Raw genomic sequence first — 19971 nt, 5'->3', positions numbered from 1 at the left:
TTGACCTAGGCGACTTCTCTTCTCAGTGACAAAACCTCCTGCTGCACTGAAGGTCCTTTCTGACAGGACACTTGAAGCGGGGCAGGCCAGAAGTTCAATTGCAAATTGGGATAGCTCAGGCCACAGGTCAAGCCTGCACACCCAGTAGTCAAGGGGTCCATAGCTCCTCAGAGTGTCGAGATCCGCAGTTAATGCTAGGTAGTCTGCTACCTGTTGGTTGAGTCTTTCTCTAAGGCTGGATCCCGAAAGGCTCTGGCGATGCATAGGAGTTAAAAAGGTCCACATGTCCTCCATCAACAACACGTCAGGAAAGCGTCCTGTCCTTGCCGCCGTGGTCGTGGGAGGAGGAGGAGGATTACTTTCATCTTTTTCCCCTGTTAGATTCCCGTTGTGCTGTGACATCACCCTTATACGCTGTGTAAAGCATAGTTTTAAATTTATTTTTAAAATGCTCCATCCTTTCCGACTTGTGGGAATTTGGTAACATTTCAGGCACTTTATGCTTATACCGGGGGTCTAGTAGCGTGGACACCCAGTACAGGTAGTTCTCCTTCAGCTTTTTTATACGAGGGTCCCTCAACAGGCACAACAGCATGAAAGACCCCATTTGCACAAGGTTGGATGCCGAGCTAATCATGTCCCGTTCCTCGTCCTCACTGATGTCACTGAGGGTATCTTCTTCCCCCCAGCAACGTACAACACCACGGGTACCAGATAGGTGACAACAACGAGCACCCTGGGATGCCTGTTGTGCTTGGTCTTCCTCCTCCTCCTCCTCAAAGCCACATTCATCCTCTGACTCCTCTTCCTCACAATCCTCTTCCTGCGTTGCCACAAGTCCAGCAAGCGATGCTGATAAGGTTGTTTCATCAATCGCCTCACTGGCAGGTTGTTTCGACGCTGGATATCGGACAAGTGCGCCATGGCCGTGTAGGAACGCCTGAAATGGCAACACACCTTCCTGGCCTGCTTCAGGAAGTCCTGTAAGCCTGGGTACTTATGCACAAAGCGTTGTACAATCAGATTAAACACATGTGCCATGCACGGCACATGTGTCAACTTGCCCAATTTCAATGCCGCCACCAAATTACTTCCATTGTCAGAAACAACCTTTCCAATCTCCAGTTGGTGCAGAGTCAGCCACTGATCCACCTGTGCATTCAGGGCGGACAGGAGTGCTGGTGCGGTGTGACTCTCCGCTTTCAGGCAAGTCAACCCCAAGATAGCGTGACACTGCCGTATCTGGGATGTTGAATAGTACCTGGGGAGCTGGGGGGGTGCCGTTGATGTGGAGCAAGACACAGAAGGAGAAGAGGACTCAGCCGAGGAAGAGGTTATGGAAGAGGATGGAGTAGGAGGAGTAGAGAAGGTAGCAGCAGGCCTGCCTGCAAGTCGTGGCGGTGTCACCAACTCCGATGCAGAGCCACGCATTCCATGCTTGTCAGATGTCAGCAGGTTTGCCCAATGCGCTGTGTAGGTGATATACCTGCCCTGACCATGCTTTACAGACCAGCTATCAGTGGTCATATGGACCCTTGCCCCAACACTGTGTGCCAGACATGCCATTACTTCCTTTCGCAAAATCGAGTACAGGTTTGGGATTGACTTTTGTGAAAAGAAATTTCTGCCAGGTACCTTCCACTGCGGTGTCCCAATAGATACAAATTTTTTAAAAGCATCAGACTCCACCAGCTTGTATGGTAAAAGCTGGCGGGCTAAGATTTCAGACAAGCCAGCTGTCAGACGCCGGGCGAGGGGGTGACTTTGAGAAATTGGCTTCTTACGCTCAAACATGTCCTTGACAGACACCTGACTGTGGGCAGATGACCAGGAACTGCTACGTAAGAGAGACTCAGTGGAGGATGGTTGAGAGGGGGCAAGGAGGACAGCAGTGGTTGACGTGGCTGAAGATGCTGGAGCAGGAGGAGGATGGCAGCTTTGAGTTTGTGTGCTGCTTCTACTCATGTGTTCTTCCCATCAGCGTTTGTGATGTGAGACCATGTGCCTTCACAAAGCAGTTGTACCTAGGTGGGTGTTGGACTTCCCATGACTCAGTTTCTTTTGGCACAGGTTGCAAATGGCATCACCGTTGTGAGAGGCAGACACACAAAAAAAATGCCACACTGCTGAGCTCTGCGATGACGGCATTCTGGTGGTGGTGACAGCATGCGTTGATTGGCGTCAGCGTGCTGTCTGGCTGACCCCGGGTGCCGATGCATGCTGTCTGACTGTGCCACTAGCTCCTTGCGACGACCTCCCCCTGCTTCCAACTCGTCTCCTCCTCCTCCTCTCTGTCTCCCCATCTAAACTTTCCCCCTCTTCTTCTTCTCTTCTAGCAGGCACCCACGTGACATCCACCGACACATCATCATCAACCGCTTCACTTGTATCTGACACATCAACAAAGGAAGCAGCAGCGGGTACAACATCATCATCATCATCACACTGTACCTCCATGTCTGTAATGCTGCCTGACTGAACATATCACTGTTATCTACATCCTCTGTCAAGGATGGTTGCGCATCACTCATTTCTTCCAACTGATGTGTCAATAACTCCTCTGACAGATCAAGTGAAGCGGCTGTGGTGCTAGTGTTGGTGGTGGCGACAGGCGGGCGAGTGGCACTGGTCACTTGAGAGGTGCCCAAAGCACAGCTGGAGGTGGATGGTGCGTCAAGGTTAGGAGGACTAGGAGCGGAAGCTGCAGAAGATTGGGTGTCCTGTGTTAGCCATTCAACTAGGTCCTCCTCAGAACTTTTCGCGTCCCCCCTGGCACCTGGCCTCTGAACAATGTGCATATTTGCAGGGTCTAAAGGAATCACAGCACCACGACCACGACGGCACCTGCGGGGTGGCCTGCCTCTGCCTGTCATTTTTTTTTAAATGTACACTTACAATACTATTAAACAAATTATGAGTGGTGGCACTGGGCAAGTGGGCAGAGTATACGCTGTGAGCCTGACACCAAAAAACAGACTGATGTTTCAAAGTAAAAAATGTTTATTTTTTAAATATTAAAAGTACTGTGCCAACAAATATGATTGGTGGCACTAGTTAGCAAGTGGGCCTGGCTGGCAGACACGCTGGGAGGAAGGCAACTGCAATTAGATTACACTAGCTGACTGATGCTTCACAGTCCAAAAAGTTTTTTTTTTTTTTTTAATTTACTATACTGTTAGAACAAATGTGATTGGTGGCACTAGTTGGAAATGGCAAGTGGGCCTGGCACACACGCTGGCAGGCAGGCAACTGCAATTCAATGGCTCTAGCAGACTGATGATTTACAGTAAAAAAAGTTTTTATTTTAAATATTTTCAAACCTGTTAGAACAAATGTGATTGGTGGCACTAGTTGGCTTGGCAAGTGGGCCTGGCACACACGCTGGGAGGAAGGCAACTGCAATTAGATTACACTAGATGACTGATGTTTCACAGTCAAGAAATTTTTTATTTTAAATATTTACAATACTGTTATAACAAATATGATTGGTGGCAGTAGTTGGCAGCAAGTGGGCCTGGCACACACGCTGGCAGGCAGGCAACTGCAATTCAATGGCACTAGCAGACTGATGATTCACAGTCAAAAAAGTTTTTATTTTAAATATTTACAATACTGTTACAACAAATATGATTGGTGGCACTAGTTGGCTAGTGGGCCTTGCACACACGCTGGCAGGCAGGAAACTGCAATTCAATTGCACTAGCAGACTGATGATTCACAGTCTAAGAATTTTTTATTTTAAATATTTGCAATACTGTTGGAACAAATTTGATTGGTGTAACTAGTTGGCAAGTGGGCCTGGCACACATGCTGGCAGGCAGGCAACTGCAATTCAATGGAACTAGCAGACTGATGATTCACAGTCAAAAAAGTTTTGATTTAAAATATTTTCAAAACTGTTATAACAAATATGATTGGTGGCAATAGTTGGCAGCAAGTGGGCCTGGCACACACGCTGGCAGGCAGGCAACTTCAATTAGATTACACTAGCAGACTGATCTTTCACAGTCAAAAAATATTTTTTTTAAATATTTACACTACTGTTATAACAAATATGATTGGTGGCACTAGTTGGCAAGTGGGCCTGGCACACACGCTGGCAGGCAGGCAACTGCAATTCAATTGCACTAGCAGACTGATGATTCACAGTCAAAAAAGTTTTTATTTTAAATATTTACACTACTGTTATAACAAATATGATTCGTGGCACTAGTTGGAAAGTGGGCCTGGCACACATGCTGGCAGACAGGCAACTGCAATTAAATAACAATAGCAGACTGATGTAACAGTTTGTTTTTAAAAAAGTTACACTAATGTTACAACAGATAGGAGTGATGGCACTCAGGATAGAAGTAGGCACAGTATGTGCTGGCAGCCTGACACACAGGCTGGCACTAGTGGCAGGCTGGCCTGGAAACTAAAATTAAATAACACTAGAAGACTGATGTAAAAGTTTTTTTTTACCAAAATTTAAACTAATGTTACACCAGATAGGAGTGGTGGACTGGCACTGAGGATGGAAGTAGGCACAGTATATGCTGGCAGCCTGACACACAAGCTGGCACTAATGGCAGCCAGGATGGCCTGGCAACTAATATTAAATTACACTAGAAGAGGACTGATGTAAAAAATAATTTTTTAAAAAATTTACACTAATGTTACACCAGATATAAGTGGTGGAAAAAAGAGCTATTAATAACACTATATGATGTGGGCCTGACAAACAGGCCTGATGGAAAATGAAATTAGATTACACTAGCAAAATTATTTAATTTTTTTTTTTTAATTTACAATAATGTTTATGAGTGGTGGCTGGAGTGGTGGCGAGCACAGCAATTAACCACAGTATGCTGTGTAAGCCAGAAACACACAGGCCTGATAGAAAATGAAATTAGATTACACTAGCAAAATGATTTAAAAGTTTTTTAAATTTTTTTTAAATAATGTTAAGCAGATATGAGTGGCGGCTGCTGGCACAGCAATTAAACAACGTTGTATGCTGTGTAAGCCTGACACACAGGCCTGATAGAAAATGAAATTAGATTACACTAGCAAAATGATTTAAAAGTTTTTTTTTTTTTAATTTAAAATAATGTTAAGCAGATATGAGTGGTGGCTGCTGGCACAGCAATTAAACAACGTTGTATGCTGTGTAAGCCTGACACACAGGCCTGATAGAAAATAAAATTAGATTACACTAGCAAAATGATTTAAAAGTTTTTTTTAAAATTTAAAATAATGTTAAGCAGATACGAGTGGTGGCTGCTAGCACAGCAATTAACCACAGTATGCTGTGTAAGCCAGAAACACACAGGCCTGATAGAAAATGAAATTAGATTACACTAGCAAAATGATTTAAAGGTTTTTTTTTTTAATTTAAAATAATGTTAAGCAGATATGAGCGGTGGCTGCTAGCACAGCAATTAACCACAGTATATGCTGTGTAAGCCAGAAACACACAGGCCTGATAGAAAATGAAATTAGATTACACTAGCAAAATGATTTAAAAGTTTTTAAAAAAAAAATTAAATTAATGTTAAGCAGATATGAGTGGTTGCTGCCAGCACAGCAATTAACCACAGTATGCTGTGTAAGCCAGAAACACACAGGCCTGATAGAAAATGAAATTAGATTACACTAGCAAAATGATTTAAAAGTTTTTTTTTAAAATTTAAAATAATGTTAAGCAGATATGAGTGGTGGCTTCTAGGACATCAATTAACCACAGTATGCTGTGTAAGCCAGAAACACACAGGCCTGATAGAAAATTAAATTAGATTACACTAGCAAAATGAATTAAAAGTTTTTTTAAATTTAAAATAATGTTAAGCAGATATGAGTGGTGGCTGCTAGGACAGCAATTAACCACAGTATGCTGTGTAAGCCAGAAACACACAGGCCTGATAGAAAATGAAATTAGATTACACTAGCAAAATGATTTAAAAGTTTTGTTGGTTAAATTTACACTAATGTTAAGCAGATATCAGTGGTGGCACTAATCACAGTATATGCTGTGAGCCTCACACACAGGCTGAAAGCCAGGCAAATGCAAATAAAATTACAAATAATAAAAACAAAAAACGACTGAAGTTATAGCCCTAAAAAGGGCTTCTTGGGGTGCTGTCCTTACAGTAGAGATTAGATGAGTCCTTCAGGACTGTAGTGGACACTAAATACACTAGCCTAGCTATCTATTTCCCTATAATGTCAGCAGCAGCAACACTAAAGCTCCTCTCACTAAGAAAGCAAGATCGTAATGAATCTAAAATTGCTGCTGCCAAGGAGCTGGGAGGGTTTGTGAGGGAGTGTCTGCTGCTGATTGACTCAAATGTGTCAGGAGGCTGTGAGATACAGGGTCAAAGTTTCCTCAATGATGACACACAACTCTGTGACTTCGATGTCAATACTCCTATTGTACCCAACCTCCCGGATGCAGCTCTTGAATACGAGGTACATTCAATCTTGGATTCCCGCCGACCTCGTGGACAACTTCAGTATTTGATCCACTGGAAGGGTTTCCCTAAGGAGGATGACTCCTGGGAGCCTGCTTCTAACTTATCTGCTCCCAGGCTCATAGCTCAGTTCCATCGTAGGCACCCAGATAGGCCCTTTGTGGATCAACGGAGTTGATCCTTGAGGGGGTGTCCTGACATATGTGCTACTATTTTGTTTATTACCTTTTACAAAATTCCCTTGTATATACCTTTAAGCTTATCTGACACTCCCCTAGCACCTTCTATAAATCCTTAATCAAGCCTTACACCTTTGCTTGGTAATTCTAGCCCATGCAGGAAGTATCCAGCCTCAGCACTAACTCTTTGTGCAAATCTTTCAGAACCGTCTTTGCTCAGCTGTTTGCAATCTAACTGTTTCCTGCCTGATCATCCGTTCTTGCGGTGATGTCACATGCCAACTCGGATCCTGACCGCCAGCTCCTACAACCACGGCCTCATCTACTGTAACTTGCTTCCAGACTCTGATACACAGCTCAACCTCCTGGGACCTCGTAAAGTAAGTCTCTATCCATAACTGTTACAGACTTCATGTGTTCATATTGCACTTACTTCAGAGTCATAATTTGTGTGCTTGAATCTGATACTCCGTGTCATAATCAGCTGAGCTTAGCTACGATCTATGGTTGTACATTACTACGCTGCAGAGCATTTCTACAGAGGATCCTTTACTTGTATGTTACTAGGTTCATATTGTATTTAATCACTCAGTACATGGCCAGTTCACTTGCTATATATCCTCTGCTCACCACTTATTCTGTCAATTTTAAGGTTTTAGCTGTTACGTGCACACAGATAAGGTTACTCTGCAGCCTTAGCATTCTATGTGTGTTTGTTTACTTATACCTTAGATTAACTGTTTGTATCCCTGAACTAACAGAGGATTCCTGTTCCCCAGTAAGTTTTCTTACTCATTACCCCTCTGTTATCAGGGAAACCTACAAACAAACTCCAAAACCCTTATTAACTTTCCAACTGGTTTATTTTATTCTGCAGTTGAGGTTCAAAACCTTAAAGTTACATTACTCCTCTTTTCTCTTTGACACTTTGATTGGGAATGGATACATCATGAGCAGTGTGATATATTCCAATCTCTGAAGTACAGGTTAAATGTAGGGTGTTGACCATGTTTGTCTCACCACATTGCACAATGTACTCTTGAAAAAGTCATGGGGGCGTGGCGAAACGTACATCATAGTGATAGGCGGTCTGGTATCTGTAAGGACTTTGGCTATTACACAGATACACTGTTTCAATCTGTTGCCATCCTGCTCAAAGACAAAGTGAACTTTGTAAATTGTAACATTTTTGCACTAAAGCCCTGAATGACTGTGTTATCCAGGTTGCATTTCTTAATTATCTAGCATCTAAGTTGGTGTTATACAATATAACACTATTTCTATGTTTTCTTTTCTTCTGAGATTTTAAAGAAGCACACACACCGAAATAGCTGATTGTGACAGAGTTGTTCTCAGGACTGCAGTTTTACCTGAGCTGATGATAGCTCAGGTTTATGTGAGTAGTCATTTGACACGTATATATTATAATTACGTTTGTTTAACAATATCACACTATTTGTGCCTTTTTCTCTTTTTCTTTTGAGGAATTGAGGATCGTCCACACGATATCCTTTTATATCACATTCATTTGTATTACTATTTTTGTTTGTGATTTAAGTTATTTGTTTTACAGATCCCTCAGTTAAAGAGGGTAAGTGATCGTAAAAAGATATTATTGCAGAAAGAAATGTTTTGGATAGTGGAACTTGACACATTGTTTCCAAAAGGATTAAATACATATGTTTTAATATTCTTGTTTTCTGTAATAAATTTAACATTTTATTGATTATGTAATAATGTAACTTTTGACAGCAACATTTCTCTGTTTATTTTTTAGCAAGTTGAATCCACTTCGATGAAGCAAAGGTTGCAATATGAGGAATGGGCAGTAGATGGTGGTGGAACTGCATGTTGACTAGTGTTCAAATGTGAAAGTAAGAAGCTGTGTTTAATCAGAATGAAATTTAAATGCTGCTTGGTACAAATATGTAATACCTTGAAAAAGGCCTTATTATAGGGCCGAAACATTGGAATGACACTGTTTAATGAGTAATAATAATTTAATTTGAAGTCACTTTGTGGAGTACTGAGTCTTTATTGGAAGTATGTAATATACGGACTTAGTGGAATTAATTTTTAAGAGTGCGTTCCAAATCTTCCCTGTTAAAGGTCTGAAGAGGAGGACCGACGTCGTCGCCGACCTCACCGCCTCCACCGGGATGAAGATAGAAGATGAGCCGTGGTCGGGATGAAGATTAAAGACGATGGACCCAAGATGGATGAGGATAGAGCGTCTCCGGGATGAAGATGAAGCGCTGCCCATCATCTCCGGTGAGTACCAACTTTGGAGTTAGAGTTAGTTAGTTTTTTGTGGTGTTTTTTTTTTTAGATTAAGGTTTTGTTTTTTCTGGGCAGCAAAAGAGCTAAATGCCATTTTAAGGGCAATGCCCATCCAAATGCCCTTTTCGAGCAATGGGTAGTTTAGGATTTTTTTAATTATTAGGGGGTTAGTGTTTTTTTTTTTTAAACAAAAGAGCTGATCTCTTTAGGGTAATGCCATAAAAAAGGCCCTTTTAAGGGCTGTTGGTAGTTTATTTTTAGAATAGTTTTTTTTTATTTTGGGGTGTTTTTTATTTAAGGGGTAATAGAATAAGATTTTTTTTTTTTTTTTTTGGTAATTTTGTTTGTTTTTTTTGTAATAGAAGGTTTTTTTATTTTTTGTAATGGTAGTTTTTTTTGTAATGTAATTTTTTTTCAGCAATGATAGGTTTTTATTTTTTTAGGTAAGATTAGGTTTTAATTTAATTTTACAGGTAAGTTTTTTTTTTAATTTAAGGTAGTTAGGAATTTTTTTAGTTAATTTATGGGTATTTTAATTTGGGTTAAGTTAGGGGGTGTTAAGTTAGGGGGTTTAAATGATAGTTTATTACTTTGTGTTGTGGGAGGATGGTGGTTTAGGGGTTAATATTTTATTTAGGTATTTTGCAATGCGGGGGGGGTGTGTGTGGCAGTTTAGGGTTTAATACTTTTAATTAGTGTTTGTGAAGGGATGGCGGTTTAGGAGTTAATATATTAATTAGATAGTTTGTGATGTGGGAGGATGGCGGTTTAGAGGTTAATACTTTTAATTAGTGTTTGAGATGTGGGGGGGATGGCAAACAAAGAAGTATATTTTACATAATAAATTAAATATAGATGATTTAATAAATAATGTATTATTATTAAGGAACATAATAGTTAAAATGATATGTGCACATATGCTTTTTACATTTTAATAATTTTTCTTTTTTTAATATCCATTCGATATTATAGTTTCCATTGAGGAGGTAAAGTTTGGAAACTGTTTGTAACATAAAAAATCTCCATAGACTTTAGTGGAGATAGATGTTTTTTTATCACCAGGTTCCACATTTTACCACATCAATTGAAACTAGGGCTATGTTTGCAGGAATATGTTTAGCAACATACACAGATATGCTGTGGATGGTGTGCACAACTATAACCAAACACCACACATTTCTAGAGAGCTACGAGTGGCTTCTGTAATGAAAAATTAATCCTCATTAACTAATAACACTATAAATCCCTAATTAGTTCTGTTTGAAAACTATAACAGAGGGTATAAACAGAATACATGTGTATGCCGCAGATACACCTTTCATTGTAGTCATTTCAAACAATACAAACTTTTTTTTTGCAAATAAAAAGACATTTGCAAACGTTTAATATTTTGAAACATATTTAATTTTATTGATGTTTCAAAGAGGACTTAAAAAAAATGCATTGCAAACTCCAAATATCAAACAAACTTCATTTTGTCAAAATTGAGAGTAAAAAAAAATGTACAGTAGAATAAACAGATAAAATAAAGGCAAAAAGACTTCATAAGAGTATGTTAATTCTTCTGTAGCAATTATGAGGCCTATTATGGACCTCTCCATAACTAAACTATAACTTAAATATCTAAAAAGAATTGCACTCTTAAACCAGGCCACTTTTGTTGCATGAAAGGTATTAAATGCCACTATGGGGTATAGATATACACATATATAGCAAATACTTTGACATATAAAATATCCAGTTGAAATAAAGTGAATGTATTTTTTTTTAAAATTAGAAATACTTCAAACACCTTTGTGCTTCACTTAGAAGAAATTTGTAATTTAAAAAAATAATAATATATATATATATATTTAAAGTTATGTTCTGAGTTTTAAATGTATTGCAAATACTTCAAATTGCAGTTTTCTTCACTTAGAAGAAAAAGTAAATTTTGTTTTTAATATATATATATATATATATATATATATATATATATATATATATTTAAATATATATACAGTGTATATTTTTTATATATGTTACGGGTAAAGTAAGAAATTTCGGGTAATCCTAGGATTACCCGGGTAAAACGGACAGCAAAGAAATAGCGAAGATGGGAGAATTACAGTGCATGCTATGGGGCCGATTTATGAAAGTGGGAACAGACATGATATGATGTAGCGTATCATTTGGAGCTTGATAATTCGGACCCTATATATGTTTGATGTGGTGACTCCGCACTCTGAGAGGATTTATGATCATATATCGGGCTTTACCCACAGCCAATTGGGTAATGTCTGTTTTACCTGGGTAATCCTAGGATTACCCAACATCTGACTTTACCCATAACATATATATATCTCAATATACATATATTTATTATTATTATTATTATCATCATTTATTTGTATAGCGCCACAATATTCTGTAGCGCTGGGATTTATTTATATATCTATATCTTTATATATTCATATAAATTTATAGCTATAGATATATTTAAAAAAAAAACTAAATATATATTTATATATACTGTATATAAATTTCAATTTTAAATATAAAGAATGTGTTCATCTATGTGAATAACATTGGAATTTGAAGTATTCATAACTACCTTTTGGGTTTAACACTGTTGGTCTAGTGCAGTGTCGGGATAGCGCGCAAGTGATAGCTGTTATATTTATTCTATACTTAGGGTAAGATTAATACATCGTTCAATTTGAGACCAATAATTCTTTAAGTTTGGGCATGTCCACCAAATATGGGAGTGCATACCAATTTCCCCACATCGTCTCCAGCAACTGAAGTTAGCACCTGGGAATATCTCATGTGTTCTCTGGGGGGTAAGATACCAGCGTGCAAGGATTTTATAATTAAGTTCAGATAGGATTAAGGAGACAGACGAGGAGTGGGTTAATTTAAATCCTCGTCTCCAGCTATCTTCTGATAAAGGAATTTGGAGTTCCAGTTCCCATTTGGAGATGAATGCAGGCTTAATATGTGGGTAGGAGCCTCTAAGGATCCCATATGACAATGATAGGTGGGCTCTTTTTACATCTAGACTTGTACAATTTTTTTCGAAAAGTGTTAGATCTCGGAATATATCCGTTTTGTGTGGGCTATCATTTTTGGCTTGGCGAATTTGCAGGTATGAAAACCAGCTGTGAAATGGTGAACCTAATATATCTCTAAGCACTATTCTCTCCTTCACCTGGGAGGAGTCAACTAAAAGAAATAAGTCCAGATTTTTGTATAGTGCATTTCTTGAGTTACAAATAAATTGTGAATGAGTAAAAAAGAGGTGGTGGCCTAATAGTGATGTCATGGGTGAAATTGGAGTTGAGAGTTTGTTAGGGCGTTGGACAAGGTTATCCCATATCTCCAGATTGGCCCTAATGTATCTGCTATTCATAATATGTTTGGGTCTGAATGGTTTGGGGATCCAACAAATATCTCTCATATGACGTAAATGTGCTAAATTTGCTTCAATTTGGATCCACAATTTAGACGGATTGCTATGATTCCAGGCTATTATACGTGAAAGATGTGCAGCTTTAAAGTAGTTTATTAGATTGGGTACATTTAGTCCCCCATCCTCTTTTCGGAGGTAAAGGGTATTACATGCCACTCTTGGCTTTTTATAAGACCAAATTAAGGATTCCAATGTCTTTTGTTGTGAAGCTAAGTATTGACGCAGTATTAATATAGGAAGTGTCTGAAAGATGTATATATATTTAGGAATAAACATAATTTTTATTGTATTTATCCATCCTATCCAAGATAGGTGACCTTGTTTATGCCACTTTTCCAATAAGGAGTGAACGTTAGTTTGAAGTGCTACATAGTTTTCTTGGAATATATCCTGTGGATTTTTAGGAATGTTCAATCCCAAACACCTAAAGGAATGTGTGATAGGGAAGGGAGAGTTTCGAGCTAGATATTCAGAGTTTGTGGTCTCTAGGTTTATGGGAATAGTACCCAATTTTGTTTATAGAATAATTAGAGACCTTTTTATAGTCTTCAAGCGATTGCAACAGTGCTGGTAGGGAAGATATAGGTGACTGTAATGTAAAGATAATGTCATCTGCAAAAAGTAGACATTTTTGTGAAATATTGCCAGAAATGATACCCTTAATATCTATATTATTCTTGATCATGGTTGCCAGAATCTCTACAGTGATAGCAAATAGCAGGGGGATAATGGACAACCTTGGCGTGTTCCGTTGGATATAGCAAAGGATTGAGAAATAGTATTATTAATTCTTATTTTGGCTCAAGGGATTAATATACAGTGCTTGTATCCTAGATATAGCAGGGGGGATAATGGACAACCTTGGCGTGTTCCGTTGGATATAGCAAAAGATTGAGAAATAGTATTATTAATTTTTATTTTGGCTCGTGGATTAGTATACAGTGCTTGTATCCTAGATATAAAAGTAGGGGAAAAAACAAATTTTGACAGGGCCGACCACATGAATTGCCAGTCTACCCTGTCAAATGCTTTTTCAGCATTTGTGGAAAAGAGAACAAGTGAACTCTTTTGGTGGTGGGAGGCATGTAGAGTATGAAGCACTCTTGTAGTGTTATCTCTGGCTTCGTGTCCCCTAATGAACCCCACCTGATCTGGCTGTATTATTTTTGGAAGAAGGGCATTTAATCGATCGGCCAAAATTTTTGCGTATATCTTAATGTCAACGTTTATAAGTGAAATCGGCCTATAGTTACTTACTTGGTCTGAAGGTTTGTCAGGTTTAGGGATAACTGTGACCATGGCTTCTAGAAGTGATAGGGAAAATATATTTCCTTGATCTATGGAGTGGTATAGTGTATGTAAGTGGGGGCTTATATGGTGTTGGAGTAATTGATAAAATTTGGCAGCAAGCCCATCCGGCCCTGGAGATTTCCCAGTTGGCAATGATTTGATCGTATTAACCACTTCTTGCTGTGTAATTGGTATATCAATAGCTTGTATATCATATTTTGAGAGGGTCGGGACATTGACAGATGCAAGAAATGAATCTATCTGTGCCTGCTTCTCTTCTGCATTTGAATGAGATAGGTTGTAAAGTGAGGAATAATATGTTACAAATCTATCTGCTATGTCTTCATTTTTGGTGCATAGAGTTCATGTGGAGTGTTTAATAGCTTGTATACAAGAGTTAAATCTTAGTTTTTCAGGGATCTAGCCAACATTCACCCCGCTTTATTAGTTTCAGTATAAAATTTGGATTTAGTTGATAGAGCTCGTATTTGGGCATTTTCCACCAGGTATCTGTTTAGATTATAAGAAAGGGATAATTAAAACTTTTCTGCGCTGCCTGGTTAAGGTAAGCTTTAACTCCCATGATATTTCCCCAAGGAATATCTTGTAAGATTTGTGTGAAAAAAAGGAGGTTTGGAGTATGGAGCGCACATAAATGCTAAAACCTTAAAGAGCAATGAAGTTTAGGTATTATTTGATAAATGCTGTATTTATAGAAATATATAAAAAATGATAGAACTTTTAGGAACAACTGAATGTAGATATTGTTTGATAAATGCTGTATTATTTAGGAATGTATCAAACTGATGGCGCTGAAATCTCAGAAAAATATTATTTTTATTGAAATAAATTCTTAAAATAAAATAAAATAAAATAAATAGAAAATTATAATGTTAGAGTTACACCTAGTACATTGAAACACCTAGTGTAATACAAATACAAATAAGACCAATGGATATTGCAAATGTTGCACCTAGTGCAATGATATACTAACGGCTAGATTTAGAGTTCTGCGGCCAAAGGGGTGCGTTAGCTACGCTGGCTTTTTTTCTCCCGCACCTTTTAAATACTGCTGTTATTGAGAGTTCACAGAAGGGCTGCGTTAAGCTCCAAAAAAGGAGCGTAGAGCATATTTACCGCCACTGCAACTCTAAATACCAGCGTTGCTTACGGACGCGGCCAGCTTAAAAAAACGTGCTCGTGCACGATTCCCCCATAGAAAACAATGGGGCTGTTTGAGCTGAAAAAAAACCTAACACCTGCAAAAAAGCAGCGTTCAGCTCCTAACGCAGCCCCATTGTTTACTATGGGGAAACACTTCCTATGTCTGCACCTAACACTCTAACATGTACCCCGAGTCTAAACACCCCTAACCTTACACTTATTAACCCCTAATCTGCCGCCCCCGCTATCGCTGACACCTGCATATTTTTTTTAACCTCTAATCTGCCGCTCCGTATACCGCCGCAACCTACATTATACCTATGTACCCCTAATCTGCTGCCCCTAACACCGCCGACCCCTATATTATATTTATTAACCCCTAATCTGCCCCCCACAACGTCGCCGCCAGCTACCTACAATAATTAACCCCTAATCTGCCGATCGGATCTCACCGCTAGTCTAATAAATGGATTAACCCCTAAAGCTAAGTCTAACCCTAACACTAACACCCCCCTAAGTTAAATATAATTTAAATCTAACAACATAAATTAACTCTTATTATATAAATTATTCCTATTTAAAGCTAAATACTTACCTGTAAAATAAACCCTAATATAGCTACAATATAAATTATAATTATATTGTAGCTATTTTAGGATTAATATTTATTTTACAGGCAACTTTGTAATTATTTTAAACAGGTACAATAGCTATTAAATAGTTAATAACTATTTAATAGCTAAAATAGTTAAAATAATTACAAAATTACCTGTAAAATAAATCCTAACCTAAGTTACAATTAAACCTAACACTACACTATCAATAAATTAATTAAATAAACTACCTACAATTACCTACAATTAAACCTAACACTACACTATCAATAAATTAATTAAATAAAATACCTACAAATAACTACAATGAAATAAACTAACTAAAGTACAAAAAATAAAAAAAGAACTAAGTTACAAAAAATAAAAAAATATTTACAAACATTAGAAAAATATTACAACAATTTTAAACTAATTACACCTACTCTAAGCCCCCTAATAAAATAACAAAGCCCCCCAAAATAAAAAAATGCCCTACCCTATTCTAAATTAAAAAAGTTCAAAGCTCTTTTACCTTACCAGCCCTGAAAAGGGCCCTTTGTGGGGCATGCCCCAAAGAATTCAGCTCTTTTGCCTGTAAAAAAAACCCATACAATACCCCCCCCAACATTACAACCCACCACCCACATACCCCTAATCTAACCCAAACCCCCCTTAAATAAACCTAACACTAAGCCTCTGAAGATCTCCCTACCTTGTCTTCACCTCACCGGGTTCAGCGATCGGTCCAGAAGAGGGTCCGAAGTCTTGATCCAAGCGGCGGCTGAAGAACTCCCATCATCGGGATGAAGTCTTCTATCAAGCCGCATCTTCAATCTTCTTTCTTCCGGAGCGGAGCAGAGCCATCTTCTTCCCAGCCGATGCGGATCCAACCTCTTCAAGTGACGCCTGCTCGCCGAATGACGGTTCCTTTAAATGACGTCATCCAAGATGGCGTCCCTCGAATTCCGATTGGCTGATAGGATTCTATCAGCCAATCGGAATTAAGGTAGGAATATTCTGATTGGCTGATGGAATCAGCCAATCAGATTCAAGTTCAATCCGATTGGCTGATCCAATCAGCCAATCAGATTGAGCTCGCATTCTATTGGCTGATCGGAACAGCCAATAGAATGCAAGCTCAATCTGATTGGCTGATTGGATCAGCCAATCGGATTGAACTTGAATCTGATTGGCTGATTCCATCAGCCAATCAGAATATTCCTACCTTAATTCCGATTGGCTGATAGAATCCTATCAGCCAATCGGAATTCGAGGGACGCCATCTTGGATGACGTCATTTAAAGGAACCGTCATTCGGCGAGTAGGCATCGCTTGAAGAGGTTCGATCCGCGTCGGCTGGGAAGAAGATGGCTCCGCTCCGGAAGAAAGAAGATTGAAGATGCGGCTTGATAGAAGACTTCATCCCGATGATGGACTTCCGACTTCAGCCCGATGATGGAGTTCTTCAGCCGCCACTTGGATCAAGACTTCGGACCCTCTTCTGGACCGATCGCTGAACCCGGTGAGGTGAAGACAAGGTTGGGAGATCTTCAGGGGCTTAGTGTTAGGTTTATTTAAAGGGGGTTTGGGTTAGATTAGGGGTATGTGGGTGGTGGGTTGTAATGTTGGGGGGGGGTATTGTATGTTTTTTTTTTACAGGCAAAAGAGCTGAATTCTTTGGGGCATGCCCCGCAAAGGGCCCTTTTCAGGGCTGGTAAGGTAAAAGAGCTTTGAACTTTTTTAATTTAGAATAGGGTAGGGCATTTTTTTTATTTTGGGGGGCTTTGTTATTTTATTAGGGGGCTTAGAGTAGGTGTAATTAGTTTAAAATTGTTGTAATATTTTTCTAATGTTTGTAAATATTTTTTTATTTTTTGTAACTTAGTTCTTTTTTATTTTTTGTACTTTAGTTAGTTTATTTCATTGTAGTTATTTGTAGGTATTGTATTTAATTAATTTATTGATAGTGTAGTGTTAGGTTTAATTGTAGGTATTTTATTTAATTAATGTATTGGTAGTGTAGTGTTAGGTTTAATTGTAACTTAGGTTAGGATTTATTTTACAGGTCATTTTGTAATTATTTTAACTATTTTAGCTATTAAATAGTTATTAACTATTTAATAGCTATTGTACCTGTTTAAAATAAATACAAAGTTGCCTGTAAAATAAATATTAATCCTAAAATAGCTACAATATAATTATAATTTATATTGTAGCTATATTAGGGTTTATTTTACAGGTAAGTATTTAGCTTTAAATAGGAATAATTTATATAATAAGAGTTAATTTATTTTGTTAGATTTAAATTATATTTAACTTAGGGGGGGTGTTAGTGTTAGGGTTAGACTTAGCTTTAGGGGTTAAAAAATTTATTAGAATAGCGGTGAGCTCCGGTCGGCAGATTAGGGGTTAATGTTTGAAGTTAGGTGTCGGCGATGTTAGGGAGGGCAGATTAGGGGTTAATACTATTTATTATAGGGTTATTGAGGCGGGAGTGAGGCGGATCAGGGGTTAATACATTTATTATAGTAGCGGTGCGGTTCGGTCGGCAGATTAGGGGTTAATAAGTGTAGGTAAGGTAGCGGCGACGTTGGGGGGGCAGATTAGGGGTTAATAAATATAATATAGGGGTCAGCGATGTTAGGGGCAGCAGATTAGGGGTACATAGGGATAATGTAGCTGGCGGCGGTGTACGGAGCGGCAGATTAGGGGTTAAAAAATTTTAATAGAGTGGCGGCGGTGTGGGGGGGGCCTCGGTTTAGGGGTACATAGGTAGTTTATGGGTGTTAGTGTACTTTAGAGCACAGTAGTTAAGAGCTTTATAAACCGGCGTTAGCCCAGAAAGCTCTTAACTACTGACTTTTTTCTGCGGCTGGAGTTTTGTCGTTAGATTTCTAACGCTCACTTCAGCCAAGACTCTAAATACCGGCGTTAGGAAGATCCCATTGAAAAGTTAGGATACGCAAATGGCGTAGGGGGATCTGCGGTATGGAAAAGTCGCGGCTGGAAAGTGAGCGTTAGACCCTTTCCTGACTGACTCCAAATACCAGAGGGCGGTAAAAACCAGCGTTAGGAGCCTCTAACTCTGGTTTTGACGGCTACCGCCCAACTTTAAATCTAGCCGTTAGTTTTGCAGATATTACAAAATGTTACAAAATGTTGCAAATGTTGCACAAAATACGAACGCTATAAATAATGCCAAGATGCGGTTTAAATCAAGTAACAATGCAATAAAAGTGCAGTCGGCCAACTGTGAAAAAAACTTTTTCTTTTAAAAGCGTTATTAGTTTAAAAGTATTCTACCACCGGTGGATTCTTATATGCAAGTCTTAATGGGGTTGTATCTCCTTATGTTGTTTGCTTATGAGGAGGCCGGTCTTGGAGCTAATATTGTTTAAGAAATATGCAGATGTAAAACTGTTCTTGTATGTTGTATGTTGCCAGAGCTCTACGGACTTAAGAGAAAAGTGCAGTAAGGGGTGGTGCGGTATCAGAGTTATTACTTACTGTCTCTTTAGCCGATTCTGGAGCTAATATTGTTTAACACTGTGCAGATATAAAACAGTTCTTATATGATGCCAGAGCTCTACGGACATAAGAGAAGAATGCAGTAAGGAGCGGTGTGGTATCAGAGTTTTTACTTACTGTCTCTTAGCCGATTCTGGAGCCTGGTTGTAGATTCGGGTGATGTCCTGTATTCTTCGGCTCTGCGGTCTCTCCTCCGATTTCTAGCAGATAAAATCCCCAATCTTCTGGGTAGTTATGATGGAGTATCTACCTAAACGCTGTGGGGTACTTTAGCACAAGGGATCAACTTTTTCATAAGCTGGATCTTGAATAGTATTTTGTCTTCAGCTTCCTCAATCAGCTGTTGGTTTATAGGAAAAAAGACTTCTGCACGGATGCTGAGTGGGTTCAGGCACTGTGTTTAAAAGTTTTTAGAGCAGTAGTTCTCTAAAGTACCCCACAGTGTTTAGGTAGATACTCCATCATAACTACCCAGAAGATTGGGGATTTTATCTGCTAGAAATCGGAGGAGACACCGCAGAGCCGAAGAATACAGGACATCACCCGGATCTACAACCAGGCTCCAGAATCGGCTAAGAGACAGTAAGTAAAAACTCTGATACCACTCCGCTCCTTACTGCATTCTTCTCTTAAGTCCGTAGAGCTCTGGCATCATATAAGAACTGTTTTACATCTGCACAGTGTTAAACAATATTAGCTCCAGAATCGGCTAAAGAGACAGTAAGTAATAACTCTGATACCGCACCGCCCCTTACTGCACTTTTCTCTTAAATCCGTAGAGCTCTGGCAACATACAACATACAAGAACAGTTCTAAATCTGCATATTTCTTAAACAATATTAGCTCCAAGACCGACCTCCTCATAAGCAAACAACATAAGGAGATACAATCCTATTAAGACTTGCATATAAGAATCCATCGGTGGTAGAATACTTTTAAACTAATAACGCTTTTAAAAGAAAAAGTTTTTTTCACAGTCGGTCGACTGCACTTTTATTGCATTTTTTACTTGATTTAAACTGCATTTTTACTTG

The sequence above is a fragment of the Bombina bombina genome, chromosome 6, assembly GCF_027579735.1.
Source record: "Bombina bombina isolate aBomBom1 chromosome 6, aBomBom1.pri, whole genome shotgun sequence".
Lineage (NCBI taxonomy): Eukaryota > Metazoa > Chordata > Amphibia > Anura > Bombinatoridae > Bombina > Bombina bombina.
Note: the sequence above shows the minus strand (reverse complement) of the source record.